This window comes from Manis pentadactyla, chromosome 3 (genome assembly GCF_030020395.1).
Source record: "Manis pentadactyla isolate mManPen7 chromosome 3, mManPen7.hap1, whole genome shotgun sequence".
Lineage (NCBI taxonomy): Eukaryota > Metazoa > Chordata > Mammalia > Pholidota > Manidae > Manis > Manis pentadactyla.
In genome coordinates, this window is record NC_080021.1 from 219,291,136 (window position 1) to 219,307,000 (window position 15,865).

Consider the following 15,865-nt stretch of genomic DNA (forward strand, 5'->3'; position numbering starts at 1 on the left):
TGAGTGGCTTGCTCCCCGCCCAGCAGGGCCTGCCTCCTCGGAGCACTGTCCTAGATGGGGTGTTCTGGAAGCAGGCCTGGAGTTTGGGAGCCAGATGTGTGTGCGGGATCCATGCTGCCAGGGCAGGAGGAGGCAGGTTGGGTGGGGCCAGTGGCCGCAGGCCCACGTGGCCTCGCCCAGCCCTGCAGGGTGCCTGAGCAGGTGGCCCTGTCAGAGCCTCGTGCTGCTCTGCAGTGGCTGGGCCTCTAGAGGCCTCCCTTCTGGGATGCCAGAGGGGGCTTGGCTTCACAGCCCCGACAGCCTGGGTGACCCGAGGGAGGGGACAGCTGGAGGCGGGTGCCGGCCGCTCCCAATGGTTGGGAAGGGGGCCCGCAGCAGAGGGCCTGGGTGACGTGTCTGTGCCGACCGCAGGTCCTCCAAAGGTGTGGGAGCCTCACGCTCTGGAAGGATGCTCCACCCCACTGCCTTACAGACAGTGACGCAGAGGTGAGTGCCCAACAGGTGCCCCCCCAGCCCGGTGTGCTGTGCGGGCGGGCTTCTACTTCCCCGACTGTCTTCCCGGGGGGCCGGCAGCCCCGTGCCGGTGACGGGGTCTGCAGTTTGCTGCATAGCCGTGTCTGGGCCTGGCTCACCTGTATCTGTTCTGAGCACCAACAATGTGCCAGGCTCCGTTGATTTCCCAGAGGCGGCGCAGTGCGGCCATTCTCGTGCACCTTCTGTGGGGCCCCTACCCCGTCAGGACTTGGGGGCTTCGACATCCTCTAAACTCCTAGGGGCGGGGGCTGCTGGAGACGCTGGTGGGAGGCAGAGGGAGGAGCAGAGGCGGCCCGGAAGGTCCTGCCTGAGCCTGGCAGGGTTGCGGGTCCTTCCTGGGCTCTGCTCACATGCCCAGCTGTCCGGGGCAGTGAGGCGGAGCAGGCAGGCAGTGGGCACAGCCGACAGGATCTCAGATGCTCTTCTGAACATTTGAAGGGAGGAAAAGCTTCTTGGTTTAGTTTGCTCAGGGGCTGGCAGAAGTGACCTTTCAGTCAGCTTACAAAGCGGCAGCAGATTGTGAGCCAGGAACTGGCTTTAGGAGGTGTTAGCGAAAGGGGGAGAGCTGGTGGTGCTGACCTGCATGGGCTCCCCCGGGGCTCCTCTGTCTGCGGGAATAGGTAGGTCTTGTTGCGGGGCCCTGACTCACTTTGGGGACCACGTGGCAGGATTCGCTGGCCAGACTGAGAAGGGTGATGCTGTGCTGGGCAGAGGAAGGAAAGCTGCCCTGGCTGGGTGCCGGCGTCCCCCCCCCAGGCCACGTGTGGGAAGCCTGAGGTGGATCCACTCAGTGTAACCACATCCCCCAAAACCTATCTCCCCATGGCACCCTTGTTTCTTGGGACACCTGTCACTTGTGTGCACACTGGTGTTCCGTGGAAAGCATTGTGGGAAGTGTTTTGGCAACACTCTTTCTTGTCAAAGGAAATCAGAGAGAGTCCAGGGTAGAGGCCCTTGTCCGTGGCTGCGGGAGAGACGGCAAACCCTCTCTGCCAGTGGCCCTGGGGGTTTGTTAGGGGCTGAACATCTGTGCTCCTACCCCCGCCAAATTCATACGCTGAAGCCCCAGGCCTCAACACGACAGTATTTGGAGGTAGGCCTTTATGGAGTTAATTCTGGTTAAATGAGGGCATAAGTATGGGGCCGTGGCCCTGTAGGATTAGTGCCCTAAGGAGAGACTTGATCTCTCAGTCTCCCTGCCATGTGAGGACTCAGCAGCCACCAAGTCAGCAAGAGGCTCTGCCAGAAACCAGATGGGTGGGCACCCTGATCTGGGTGCCCAGCCTCCAGAACTGTGAGGACTGTGTTGTTGAAGCCGCGCAGGCTGTGGCATTCAGTGAAGGCAGCCTGAGCAGGCGGAGACCGGCTCCAGGGCCCCGGGCTCAGCAAGGCCAGTGCAGGGTGATCGGTGGTCTTGGCTGAGCACATGTAAGCGTGGCACCCTCGAGCGGCCGCCGGCAGAGGGCTAAGACTGAGCGCCTTCTGATGGTCGGAGAGCTCAGAGGAGGAGGCCACATCCTGCCACCTGAAGCAAACTAAGTCCCTGCATTCCAGGTGGCTTGGAAATCCGGGGCCTGGGTTTGTGCTTTTGTGTGGGACCCTCCCTCCTGTTAACAGGTTCTGGGGGCCTTCATGCCCTCCAACGTCCTGGTAGTATACCGTGGCATGACTGTTTATGTTGCAGAAATTATTTTATTTAAAAGGCCTCAGCATAATAAATCTTCCATCCGTACTGCTGCCCGTGTTCGAGCCCCTCGCACTGAACATGTGGTCTAGTGCTGCACCCCAATACCCCAAACTTAGCAGCTTGAAATAACACAGGTTTACCCTGGGGTGGTTCCCGTGGGGGCGTCTGGGCGAGGCTGGTCCTCTGCCAGGCTGCCCATCAAGAGGCTGGTAGTGCTGGGCTCTCCTCACACGGCCCCGCCAGGGGTCCAGGGCCTTGGGGGCTGTCATACGAGGGCTTTAGTTTCTTGCTGGCTGTCACCCAGAGGCTGCCCCAGGCCACCCTCAGTCACATGGGGCCCTCTGATGTGGCAGCTTTCTTCAACAAAGCCAGCAAGGGCCCAGTATCTTTTCTTCATGAAAACCAGCAGGATGGGTGTCACAGTATTCAGTAAAGTAGTCACAAAGGTGATGTCCGGAACCTTTACCATATTCTACTGGGTACAAGTAAATCACAGGTCACACCCCCACTCAGGGAGAAGGGCCTGGATTCCCAGAGGCATGAGTCAGGGAAGACAGTTAGGATCTAAGTCAGCCGTCTGGCCCCCAGTGATTCAGGTAAAGTACAGTCATTTTCCAAGGCCCGCAGGTGATGCAGCTCCTTACAGCATTGACTGCAAGTCTGGAACTCACCCCCTGAACCAGGCCACGCAATTTGACTGACAGGTCCTGTGAGGCAGACCCCTCATCTCTTCACAGGGGCATCGGTGCGACTTAATACTCTGATCCTTTGATTTTTCTGAATTTTAGCCAAAGATTGTACAAGTACACTCTCAGCTTTTTCTCGGCACCATTACTTTCCTGACCATGCTTGGAAGCTATTTCTTAATCTCAGCCCAGTTGTCACTTGGAGAGGCTTACAATTTTTAAAATCATCAGGTTCTTGTGCTTTTCTCCTCCAATTTAGCTCTTTCCTTTTGGATTTTATCACGAGCAGGAGGACAGAGCTGAGTGGGATTTTGCCACCTGAGTCCTGCTGGGGCCCTGGCTGACCCTCCTCCTTCCCAGCCAGGCCGGGGGTCTGGAATGACCCATGTTGGGCTCTTCTTGCTCGGAATGCACCAGATGTCTCTTGCTTCTTGTAGTTTGCATCAGTTTATCTTATAGATGGTTGTGTTTCTGCCCCCTGGCCGTATGGACAGAACCGTGTCTTGGCAAGGTCTTCATGACGTGACACTAAGCTCCTTAAAGGCAGTGGACTTGCATCTCCTCAAGCCCAGCATGGGCTCTGTGCATGTGGGGCCACAGACATTCCCAGCTGCCAGTGACGCACATGATTCCAGAGCTGAACAGATCCCGAGAGACCCCCTTTCCTCACCCTGCCATGAGGGCCGGTGGTCTCAGAGGGAGGAGAGAGCTGGCACAGGCTACAGGTAGATGGGTGGTGGGCTTGGCACTGCCCCCAACCTCTGACTCATCATTTCTGCCCAAGAAAAAGGAGAGTGGGAGAGACTACAGAGGTGGGGGACCAGGAGCACAGGCATGCGGCCTCTGGGAGCGGGGACAGCCCAGGCCTGAAGGGAGCAGCGCATGCATCCGGAAAAGGTGCCCCAGGGCACAAGGTGCTGCCCTTGGCTTCTGCAGGGAAATGCATTCCTGTGTTGATGCAGGTGGAGATCCGCATCCTGAGATTTAGATCAAGTTCAGTTCACAAACCAACCACGTGCAGCCCTGGGACCTTCCTGCCCCTTCTCTGGGGCCGCAAAGCTGGTGCTGGCCCCGTGCCTGGCGGAGCTCAAGGGAAAGCAGGTCCCAGGCTCCTTGCAGGACCGACAGGCCCAGGACTCCTGCGTGCTTGACTGCAGGTTCACCAGGGTAGAGACAGAGACGTGCCCTCCCACTCAGAGCAGAGCCTTGTCAGTGTGGGACAGTGGTGAGTGTCCCGCCTCGGAGCTGCTGAGGGTCAGGCAAAGTTGCTCAGCTTCTTTATCTGTCCCTTATGAACAAGGACCTGGCTCTGTGTGCCTCACTGGGTGGTACTGAATGTCAGGAGTGTGGCATCTCAAGGCTCTTTGAGGTGCGGGGACACGTACCTGCAGGCAGGATCAATGCGGTGGTGGTGTCCAGGGCCCTGCTCCCCGGAACAGCCGCGGGGGACGCCTCTGGCTGTGTTTGACTGGCTGAACGTGTCCACACGCTGTGACGTGGAGGCGCTTCTCCGCAGGAAGATGTGCTCAAACCTTGACAGCCGAGCTCTTTGAGAGCCTGATCTGAGAAGCAACCCAACTGTCCCTCGCAGGACAGTGGTATGTAAGTCACGGTGCACAGGTACACACAAAACGCAGCAACGGAAGTAAATGACCCTGGCTGTGTAAAAACACAGGTGAACACCAAATGTCCGGGGCAGAAAAGACTCAGTATCCGACTACAAGGAGCACGAAGCCATTCACATGAAGCTGGAGAGCCGGCACTTCTGAGCGGTGGGTCCTCAGGGGATGCAGGGGCAGCAAACTGGGTGGGGAACAGGAGGCAGGCGCTGAACGGATGATGGTGGGGGGACATGGGACTGGGGTGCGTAGTGGTTTCAAAACAACTGGTAAAGTTTTATTTCCTAATCTGGGTGTTAAGCATGGGAACTTCACTTTCACTGGCCTTTAAAACATGCTGTGTCATAAGCTCTGGGTCTGGTACCCAGGATAATCAGTACCGACTGGTTCCCCCATTCCAGGCCTTCACGCGGGTAACCCTTCCTGTCCATCTGTGGTGTCACCGCCCTCATTGTTGCCCCCATGGTCTGCTGCCAGGGAACAGCTGGAAGGTGGGCAATGACATCTCCCAATACCCCTGCTGCCCTTGGACAGAGCTGTGTGGCTGAGGTCGGGCCAACAGGATGTGGGCGGACATATGTATGTACACGTGCCACCGGGACCCTGGTCCACAAGTGCCCCCACACAGTGCCCCTTCCTTTGCTGACTGGATGTGGGTGTGGACTCTGATGTCCAGGGTGACTGAGAGGCCGCATATCAAAGGTGGTGGCACCCCTGTCAGCCTGGGTCCCTGGCCTGGAATGCTAGGCCACCCACCCCTGCGATCAGTGGATGTTACTGGAACAAGAAGGATGTTACTGGAACAAGAGCCTAAGTAAATTTACCTGCTCAAGCCGCAGAGATTCAGGCCTCACGTGTGACCATAGGGTCAGCGCACTGTGCTGAGAGCCACATCGGCCCACTGTCTGCTTTTATGGGGTCCTGGGGTAAGAATGGTTTTTACACTTTCAAGGATTACATTTCCACTGGGCACACACGCCTACTTAACCTTCCATTTTGCCTCTTAGCCCACACAGCTTAAAATATTTACTACTGGCTCCTTCAGAAAAAGCTGGCGGCACCTAGCATGACCGCCTCAGGAAGGGGCCCCTCAGAAGCAGCCTCGAACCCAGATGCACTGGCAAGGACTTCATCTGGGGTGATCCCAGAAAGCATTGGTACGGAAGCTGGGCGATGAGGTGGGGACCGCTATGAGAAACAGGGCCCTGGGGGACCTTGAGGGGCAATGCTGGACTCCCCTCAGCATGAGGGGTGAGGGGTCCCATCTGAGGCTGCTTCCAGGGTGCGAGTCGCCTGGCGCCTCTGTCCTCCCCGTGTTGTGGGCTAAGCCAGGAGAACACCCTCCCCAGGTCATGGGGAGAGAGGGCCTCAGGGACAGAGGGCACCAGCGACGGTCACCTTAACACATACACCTCCCCCTGACCGAGAGCCAACAGGCTCTGGAGGCTCAGGCATGTGCTCAGGCTCACAGGAGCAGCGTGAGGCGGAAGGACCGGGCGGCCGCAGGCCGGCGGCTGGCAGCCCCTGGCACCTGTCCCCTCCCTCTCTGGCCTTGCTTCTGGGCTCCTCGTGGCATCAGGAGTGCTTGCTGGGGGGTCACGAGGCTTATCTGCATCTCAGGCCCTGAGGTCACATCAGGGCCTGGCCAGCGCTTCCCATCCTTCCACTGTTTCAAAGCTGGGAGCCATGTCAGCACTTGAGGAGTAAATTTGCCAGCCTAAGACTTTACTAAGCCCCATCTGGACCCGGGGCCCAGAGCCTAGTGAGTCCCAGGTGCCCAGGGGAGGCCTGCAGATGTGGATTTTCCATGTAAGCCTGGGTGACGTCAGCACCGTGCCACAGCTGGGCTGGTACGGTGGGCGTGAGCAGCCCACCTCCACATACTCCTCGGTTCTGGAATCAGCCTCTCAGTGCGTGGTCCTGCGGGCTGGAGAGTTTATCCAGGGATAATAACCATGGGCTCATGAAATCACAGGATTCCTGGGGCTGGGTGGAACCGCAGAGGGCCCTCTGCTCCGACTCCTTGGACGGAAGGCCAGAGAGCCGCGGGAGGGGAGGGCTGCTTGGCCCTGGGGTTGAGCCTGATGCACCGCGGGAAGCCATTCCCAGCAACTAGGGAGCCAGATGCCCCACCTGGGGCCTCCCGCCCCTCTCTGAGTAGGGTCAGAGCCCCTGGCAGCCCTGCCTGGGTGGCCTGGGATGGAAGTGGGGAGGGGCTGGGCCAGGGTGGGTGTTCCTGGGGACACTGGGGGGACCAGAGTGGTGGCCCTGTTCTGCCTCTGAGGATGCCTCTTACACACCAGCATCAGGTCACCTCAAAGATTCCCTCAACCATTACCTCTCGGCCAACTCATTAAAATTAGTTTCTCTCCAAAGAGAGTGTGCTCAGTGTAGACAGTTCAAACAGCAAAGCCAGGTCCACACTGGAGGGAAAACGGCCCCAAGTCCAGGCCCCAGACAGCCCCGCCTCGACACTCAGGTGGAGGAGGGGGCAGGTAGACGGCCTCTGCCTGGCTGCTCTCTACGGGCGTGTGTCCGTCAGTTGCTGTGATACCACGTCGGGCGGCAGTGAGGATGCTGTCGCTCCCTAAGGCAGGGAGACCTCGGAGCCTTCTTCCCCTCGCAGGCCAGTATTTGGGCCACGAGCAGGAGGGGCTGGGTCCTCGCCCTCTGTCCCCCTCTACACAGGGGGAGCTGGAAGCCGGGCCCCCGTGTCCCCTGACGACCTTTCCCTCTGATCTGTGCTGGAGGGTGTTGGTCTGTCTTACTTCCTGTACCAGAGCAAAAGCCCAGATAATAGGAAGCTGGTGTCTGCTGCTCCTCACCAGTGCATCCCTGCCCTGTGAGGAGAGGTGACCCCGAATTTGGGTGCACGGCATTCCAAGACCATCAGGAGGCTCTGTGGCCTCAGCACAGCAAGCTGTTGCCCAGTCTGCAGTCAGAGACCCGCAGCCGATTAGCATTGTGTTGCTAATGCAAGTGATGCTTCCACAAGCCTCCTGGACTTGTATTACTGCCTCTGAGGAGGGCTTCCTCGCCCAGACCTCTAACTACCGTCCGGTGCCTTTCTTACGTTTTGATGTGTGCTGGTCAGCTGCCCTCTGGGAAAGTGGTTGGCCTCCAGCTCCACGTCCATTCCCCATGCACTCCCGGATGTGGTGCCTTTCCGGTCTGCTCCCGTGTTGAGGTTGGCCATGTGGATGCCTCCTTCCTTCTCCTGATGCCAGGCGCTGCACCATGCGTGGTCTTTCGGGCAGGCCCCTCTGCTGCGTTCCAGGGCCTCAGCGGCTACTCAGTAGGAGCTCAGGCTGGTCAGGCAGAGCCTGGAGCCCTTCTTGTGCAGGCAGCACCTCCAAACGGCCAAGGGGATGCCCAGGTGGCCTCCACCTGGTGCCTACACCCCAGGGTCCCAGGGTCCTGTGCAGAGAGAGCAAGTCGGTGCTCCTGCCTTCAGCCACCTTGACCTAGAAGTGCTTCCAGCACTTTCCCTTCGCTTCCCTTGGTGAGAATTAATCACGTGGTTCCTCCCAGCTGCAAAGGAGCCTGGGAAACGTCCATGGCGGGGCAGTGGCTTCCGGCATGGACTCTGCGGGGTAGAGGGGCAGTCAGGGCCTCTCTGGCCTGCTCCCTGTTTCTGCCTTGGGCGCAGTCCGCAGTCCTCCGAGTCCCGGCCTGGCAACGCTTCCTCGGAGGGACGTGAGCCATCTGCGATCTAATACATCTTGTGCTGATCTTATGGTTGACGGATCAGAATATGGGGACAGCCACCGTCTGCCTTCAGAGTCTCTGGGCCTGAGCTTTCACTCCAGTTCCAGGTGGGGCCGTGGACTCTCCGCCTGGGGCTGGGCAAACACCCCCCAGCTGCATTTCAGTCTGCATGCCCACTGGGCTCAGGGAGGCAGAAGGCAGGTGGCATCTTTTTGGCTGAAGCAGGAGGAAATGCTCTGAGAGGGTGGCAGATTCTGAGCATCTGTCCACCACCCACAGGCCCGCAGACATTGCTACTCGGCCTCTGAGACCAGAAGGAGCCTCAGAATCCTCATTGTCACCCACTGGATGCCAATAAACGAAGACCAACCACGTGAGAAGAGGAAAGGCTGTTTATTCAAAGCTTGCCATAGCGGGGGAGCCACGTAGCTTTGTTTTCATTCTGACGGAGACTCAGCAGCAGGCAGGAGATTGGGAGGGCTTTACAGGGGAGAAGGGGAGGCTCCCTGAATGCCCGGAGGGAGGCTGTGGCCCTGGGGAGGCTGGAGCGGAGCTAACTGGAAGTGGGGTATCCTATGTACTTGGTTAGGGGAGCGTATTTGATTTTCTCTGGTGGGGCCTCAGTTGGAAGTGAGGACAACAGTCAGGGAAGCTGGCAGTTGTTGGTCAAGTCCGCCTGGGCCCAGCTCTGACGGGCACTGTCTGGCTCCCCGGCTGTGGAGAGGCAGCAGTGCGACGCCCCGCAGGCTGACTGGCAGCGGGCTGTCTTCCTGCGCTGGTTACTGTAGGCAGGGGGTCGCGGGTCAGGGTTCCATGTCCGCATGTGATGTGGCCACTGCCCACCTCTATACTTAGTGTCCCCTGTGGGGGCGGGGCCCCTGCCTCGGGCTTGCAGGATGCTTCCAAGAGGAAACCTCTCTGCCGCTGTCACGGTCAGGGAGCCCTTCTCCGCGGAGCTCTGCGCCAGGCGGGTCCTCGGGGATGGCACGGCCTTCAGTGAGTGGCTGCTGCACCCGCAGGTCGGCGGCAGACACAGGGACCATATAAAGACCCGTGACAGAAGGAGAGTCCTGCTGGGGATGAGCTTACGGTGCAGCTGTGAAGAGAGGACCTAGGTCTTGGCGCAGGGGGCCCACTCTGTCCCAGTGTGTCCCGCCGCCCAGCGGAGATCAGCTGTGAGGGGCCGGCTGCCCCGTCACAGTGCTCAGGTGGTAACATGTTGAGAGACCCCATCTTTCAAGCCAGCAGCCCAGGTTTGAATCCAAACCCCCCTGCTGAAGGGCAGGCCCCCTCCTGGAGCCTCTGTCCCCCCTTGTAAGGTGGGGTGTCCCCTACTCACTCAGTCTGGGAAGGTTGAGGGTGAGCCATGATGCAAAGGGGAAGCACGCGGCACCAGCGCCAGATCCTGCCCGGAACCGCCCCCCAGCACCGAGCGCTGGGTCGTCTCCTCCCGGGCCCCAGAATGTCAGCTGTGACAGTGAGGCAGGTTCCCTCTGTGGACCCTGCCGCCTTATGCTGCTGGGAAAAAGGGGTTCTCTCCCTCAGGATTTTGGGGGACAATGAAAGCTGCAAATGGCTGAGCACATACATCAGCATGAAACTGTGGAGAAGATACTCTGAAGTCAGCCGAGGTGTGGTTGCAGTCAACATTTAGGAGTGACAGCCAGCAGGGCCCTGAGATAAACGTCTAGCTCCCTCTCACTAAATAATTTATTTTGGGTGTTCCATTAGCAATGTTGTGGGGGGCAGGCCTCTGCTCGGTCTGGGTCCCCCCTTTCCTGTGTGAGTGGCCCTGAGAGAGTAGCTCTGGGGTCAGTCGGCCTGTGTTCCAATCCTGACTCCACACCTGGGATCCTGGGCCAGTACTGACCGCTTGGAACCTCCTATCTGTAAAATTGGCGTGCTGAGGGGGCCCCCGGGCTGGGTTGGTGAGAGGAACCCAGGAGAGAATGGGTGAAGAGCAGCTGGCCTGGGATGTGGCGCAGCAGGGACACCCAGGGATCAGAGTGTGAAGAAGGCAGCGTTCTGTTACCGTGCTCCTGTGTACGCCGTGCTGCCGGGCCTGGCCTGCAGGCACCTACAGAGGCTGGGGCTCCCGCCTCCTCACCTAAGGACTCCCTGGAAGAACCTTCCAGCACTGCTTTTGCATCCATTGCCTCCTGTGAGAAGTTCTGCAGAGACGGTGGTTCCTGGTTTGCCTGTCCCCAGGGAGGGGCTTGGCTCTCGCGGTTCTGTGATTCTCCCCACCTTTCCTTCCTCATTTGTGTGCTTATTATCCTGGGACTGTGTTCTCTCTGCGGATGAAGGAGGGGCTTCATTGTAATCTGAGTGAAAGACGTGATCCTTCTGTGGCCAGAAATACGGCCCCTAGGAGAGTGATCATAGGGCCACTGTTTATTGAGCCGCAACCTGGAACATAGTAGGCCCATAACCAAGGCCTTCACAGACATCACGTGTCTAAGATGTGCTGTGCACAGTATAAATGTTGACTCCATGAAGGGAGAGCTTGTTTTTTTCCCCTATTCATAGATTTGGGAATTGGGGAATCAGACCTTCTGAGGGTCATGCAGGGACAAAGTGAGGTGCCATGATTTGAACCCACATCTCACTCCAGGGACTCCTACTTAATTGCCCAGATATCCTGACCTTCACAGGGGTGACAGTTTCTCTCTCCCAACCCCTCTTGCCCCCCAGTCCCTCCTGACACAGGACAGTAAGTGCTGGGTCAGTACGAGCCACATGATCTAGCTGGAGAATAGCTTATTGCTAACCTGTGTAAACTGTACAAGCCCTGGGAGTCAGGAAAATGGGTGTCATGGAAAGTGCCAGAGAAGGTGGGTCCTGGATTTTCTTGAAGGCTGGTTGAGGTGCCCCTGCTTGGCCACATCTGATATGTCCCTGAGGTCCAGGCTCATGAGGCTCAGAGGGTAAATGGACCCCAACCAGACTCCCTGGTGGGTCAGGGAAGAAAAGGCTGTTTCCAGCTGCCCAGTGAGCCCATTTCTACAGGGAAATTCTATAGAATTTCAACATGAGCATCAAGAAACAGTCCCTATGTCTCCATAAAGCTTACGCCCCGCCCAGCATCTGCTGCAGATTAGGATCAGTGAGTTCACCCCCGAGGCCCCTGAGTATTACTGGTTTGCGTGTTCTCTAAATGGACAGTTAGGATTAAGGCAAGTTCCAGGGTTTTGTGCAATCCTTTCAGATAAGAGGTCTGGTTGGGGCTTTGAGCAAATTCTTTGTGCTGCCAGAGCATTCCTGAGAGTCTGGGGTCATGTGCAGCCCCAGCCTCCTGTGTGTGCTGCGTGGCTGCGGGGGTTGCTGGCAGAGGTGCTCAAGCCCAGCTTGGATGGCATTTCATTCACTCACTCAGCCAATAGCTCCTGGGTTCCTGCTCCGGGCAGGTGCCTTGCTCAGTGAGGAGAACACAAGGGTGAGGGAGAAAACCCCAGCCTGTTACCGCCCTCAGAGAAGCAGCCACGTAGAGAAGAGCGGTTTGGCCAAGTGACCCGAGGACTGTCAGTAATGGCCAAGGCGAGAGGTGCCCAGCGCTGCGGGAGGAAGTACGGGGCCGGCACTGTCTCAGGGGTCAGCTGGGGCTTCCTGGAGGAACTGGTGTTTGAGTCATATTCTGGCAGTTGGGCAGGAGTTGGGGGGAGGGCCAGAGCCACAGCCGTCCAGGCAGAGGGGACTGCCGTCCTCCGGGCGGGAGGTGTCCCAGGTGCCTGGGCCCGCTGTCCTCCAGGTGGGAGGTGGTGCTGGGGGCCGGCGGGCAGGGGTGGAGCTGGGGCACCACCTCAGCTGTCTAGAGGGAATGGGGCTGGGGCCGGGTGATGGGCAGGCTCTGGGCTGCCTGAGAAAGTCCTGTGTGAAGCTCTTTTCCTGGCGCATGGGGCACACATCCAGCGAACAGCGAGGGAGTGCCCGTCTCGTGCTCGGCTCTGGGAAGCGGGCAGTGGGGGCCCGCCACAGTTTCTCTCCTGTTCAGACACCTTCCTGTCCAGGGCAGCCTGCAGGGCCCTCGGTCTGTCCTGGGCTGGTTTCCCCCCGGGGCAGAGCCGGAGACAAGGGTTTGGATGCGAGTAGTGTCCTTTGGAGACGGTCCTGGGAGCCCCCGTGAGGCTGTGGGGGAGGTGGGAGGGGTGAGGAGAGCCTTAAGGGGTGGGCGCCAGGGCTCAGCCTGCTGGGGACCCCTGGATCCCCGTGAGGGTGTAGATGGCAATGAGCAACCATCGCCGAGTCCCATCCCTTAGTGCTTGAGGGTCATTCTGGGGGATTTCAGGCTTCCGCATTCATGGACAGAGCACCCCCACACCAGAGAATCCCGGGGCTAAGAAACATGGGCAGCAGGGGGCAGTATGGGAACCGTCTGGAGGTGACCTTGGGGCAGGTGGAGGCCACGTGGGCAGGCACTACCTGGTGGCTACAGTCCACCCCTTGCAAGGAGCAAGTCCCCTTAACCTCTCTGAGGTCCATCCTGTAGCAGAACCCGGCTCCAGGGTCACAATCCCTCCTTCACCATAATGGGGATCTGTCGGCCTGGGGCAGCCTCACGCCGGACCCCATGTCGGTGAGCGAGGCACCCCGAGCTTCTGGCGAGTGCTGTTGGCAGAGGCCATGTGCACGGAGGCAAACCTGGAACACTGGTCAGTGCGGGAAGGCGACTGCCTCCGGGGTGGGAGGTTGGGTGGGTCCTGACGTGCTGGCTGGCACCCTACGCAGCCCTCAGCAGTGGCAGAAGCAAGGGCAGCCTTGGTGGGAGGAACCCAGGTCATTCGGCCTGTGCGGAGCCTCCCGCTCCACCACTGTGCTCTTCGGTTCCTGCACTCGTTGTCCAAGCGCTGGGAGGTGAGCAGAGCTCACTGGGCCAGCATCCTGTCCTCCTGGCTGTGTTGGCACCAACGTCCCCCAGAGGCCACTGCCTGCAGGAGAGGAGAGTTCACACAGTGGGAGCCCACCTTTGCCCAAAGCCTCCTGGTCGCCGACCTTCCAGCCCTGCCGCGTCTGAGCCACTTGCTCCTGCCCTGGAGTCACTGTATACCCTAATCTCCTGGCCCATCTCCTCCACACAAAGTGGACGACAAGGGTCCTGCCTGAAGCTCTGTCTCTCAGGGCCACCCCCTGAGTGAGTGGGGCTGAAGCACGGTGGGTGCTGTGCTCTCGATGCGCTCAAGTCCCCGGCAGCCAGTGGGTGGGGCCGGTGGGAATGAATACGTGAGGAAAGCGTGAGCTGTGTGTGGGGAAGAAGGCTGAGGGGCCCTGCCTGGAGCAGATGTGGAATGGGCTTCAACACGACTGGTTTTCTCTTTCATTGACTGTGCAAACCCACAACTATTTTTTTATTGTTCAGTAATGCTTTAAAAATTTTGCAATAAACCCATTCACAGCAACAAACAGAAAAAATGAAAGTCATGCTCAATAAAAATATTGAATTTTTATTTCTTTTTCTTGAGACAGTTGATGAAGAACATTTAACCTTGACACCCCAAAGGGCAGCTGTGATAGGGCCCAGTGATGAGAACCAGGAGCAGGGGGCATCTACACCGGACTCCGGGAAGCCTGTTGTCTTATTCATGTAAGGTCTTCAATATTATCTTGGTGCGCTATTCAAAGTCTTCTTATGCACACACTGTCAGCAGAACTTTGTAAGCCCCTGAGTGGTGCCTGTTTAGGTCAGCGTCGTAGTCGTCTCAAGCAGGAAATCAGTTAATTTCAAAAACACTTTGATTTTTTTCACCTAGTTGATGGCATCTAAGTACAGCATCTGGATATTTATTACATGTGAACTGTCAATAGTGCTGTAGATTCAGTTAAAAATAAAGGCCGCCTTCAACACTGAAATTTTGTTTTGGAGGTGATAAAAGGAAGCCAAAGTTTGGAGGAGTGCAACACTATGGTTAAAAATACAGTATTTTGACTAAATGAAGAAACCCATTATTATTGGGAATTTTTGCGGTGCCCACAAGCTCCTAATTGCATTTAAACCAGCTTGATATGCAGCCAATAGGGAAGGAAGGTATAGTTGTCAAAATGTACAAATATTTTTATACACGTGCAGAATGACTGAACTACACAATTTCTTGCAAAGGTATGTAATTAAAGGAAAAAAACCTTCAGCGCAGCAGCTTGCAGTTTCTCTGCTGCTTGTTTCTGGAGCTCAGAAATGTCTGGGCCTTTGAAGAATTCCTGTGACGGCACTGAATGTCCTTGAAGACGAGTCTCTAGAATTTGGTTATATTTTATTTAAACTCATTTTGAGATTTTTAATCTACCTATTCGATAATCAGAATGCCAAAGCCCTTGAGCTTTTGAATCTTTAAGAATCGTTAATGATTGAAGACAAAGTTCACAGAGTTAGTACAACGATGCTCACCCCTCAGGAAGCGAGGAGGAAAACAGACCGAATTTAACTCGAGGGGCTCAGAGAGCAAACGTCTAACTTCAGAATTGTGTACTTGTACTTTGGAAAGTTGTACTGGTGGGAAGAATGGTTTGGTGCATTTAGGTTTAGTAGGATAGATTTATAATCTGAAACCGAATGGAACAAAGTTGAGACGGCATGGAAAAGAATCAGGTGCGGGGACCACGTATGCAAATTTTGCCTCATAAATGTGTTCGTTGAAGAAAGGCCCGAATACAGCACCTGGGAGAATGTTTGGGCTGAAATATTTACACACGTAAGCAAAACAAAGACAAAAACCTCCAAACAAACGGACGTAAGAGTGTGACCATTGGCCACAGGGCAGAAGTGGCCCCGAGCTTATCCCGTACCTCACCGCCCATCAAGAGGGTATTTTCTGAGATAAAAGAATGCTATGGTCTACAGAGAAAGGGCTCTTGGGGCCCTCAAGAAATTCAAATTAAGTAACATAAATTTGATGATTTGCCAGCAATTTCATGAAAAAAGAGGTCATACTGAGAAACACTAGCGACAAGAATCAGTGATCCGAGGTGCTGAGAGGGGCACGCAGTAGGGTGAGCGTAAACGCACCATTTTGTTGTTTAGTGTACACATTTTTAGAAAACTGTTTTCCAACAGTTTCTGAATGGAACTGTTGCATGGGTCCCTCACTGTGATGCAGCCCCCCGCGGGTAAGAGGCCCACGGTTGGCCTCACAGCCTCAGTCACTGTGGGCACCCCGCCGTGAGGTCGGGAATGGGTGGGCGGCGGCCCTCCAGCCCGGCTGCGCCCTTGGGCTGGGAGTCCCCCCTCCTCCACCCTGACTCAGCCCCCAGAGCTCCCAGGGACCTTCTGTGGCCACCCGGGCAGGGCGGTGCCCTGAACTCAGAGCTCCCACAGTTTTTACCGAGTGATGACCTGGTTTGTGGGGAGGGACCCCAGGTCCCCTGTCTGGTGGGGCCGAGTGTGGTTCTGTCCCTGCTGGTGATGCCCCTTGGCCCCAGAGGTTGGCTCTGTGCGGGGGTACCTCTGTGGGCCCTTCCTTGGACCCCCGACTGTCCCCTCCAGGTGCAGATCCCGGCGCCCCCACCTAGACACTCTGCCGGGTCGTGGTGGAGTCCCGAGAAGGCCCTGTGCGCCCAGGCAGGTCTCCGCTGTGCCTCTCCTTTTCTGGGCTGCAGCGTGACAATGCCGCCTCTTTCCTCTTGCAAGGAGCAGTCTCAGACCC

General features: G+C 57.3%; 1 long non-coding RNA gene across 1 annotated transcript in view; it reads left to right on the plus strand.

Moving 5' to 3' along the window:
* The window catches only part of LOC118920505 (uncharacterized), a 32,933-nt gene extending 18,305 nt beyond the window's left edge, over nucleotides 1–14,628 (plus strand). The window contains exons 4-5 of the long non-coding RNA XR_005027948.2: nucleotides 412–486; nucleotides 13,695–14,628. This is a non-coding gene — a long non-coding RNA (uncharacterized LOC118920505). The remainder of the gene's footprint in view (nucleotides 1–411; nucleotides 487–13,694) is intronic.
* The last annotated feature ends 1,237 nt before the right edge of the window (nucleotides 14,629–15,865 follow it).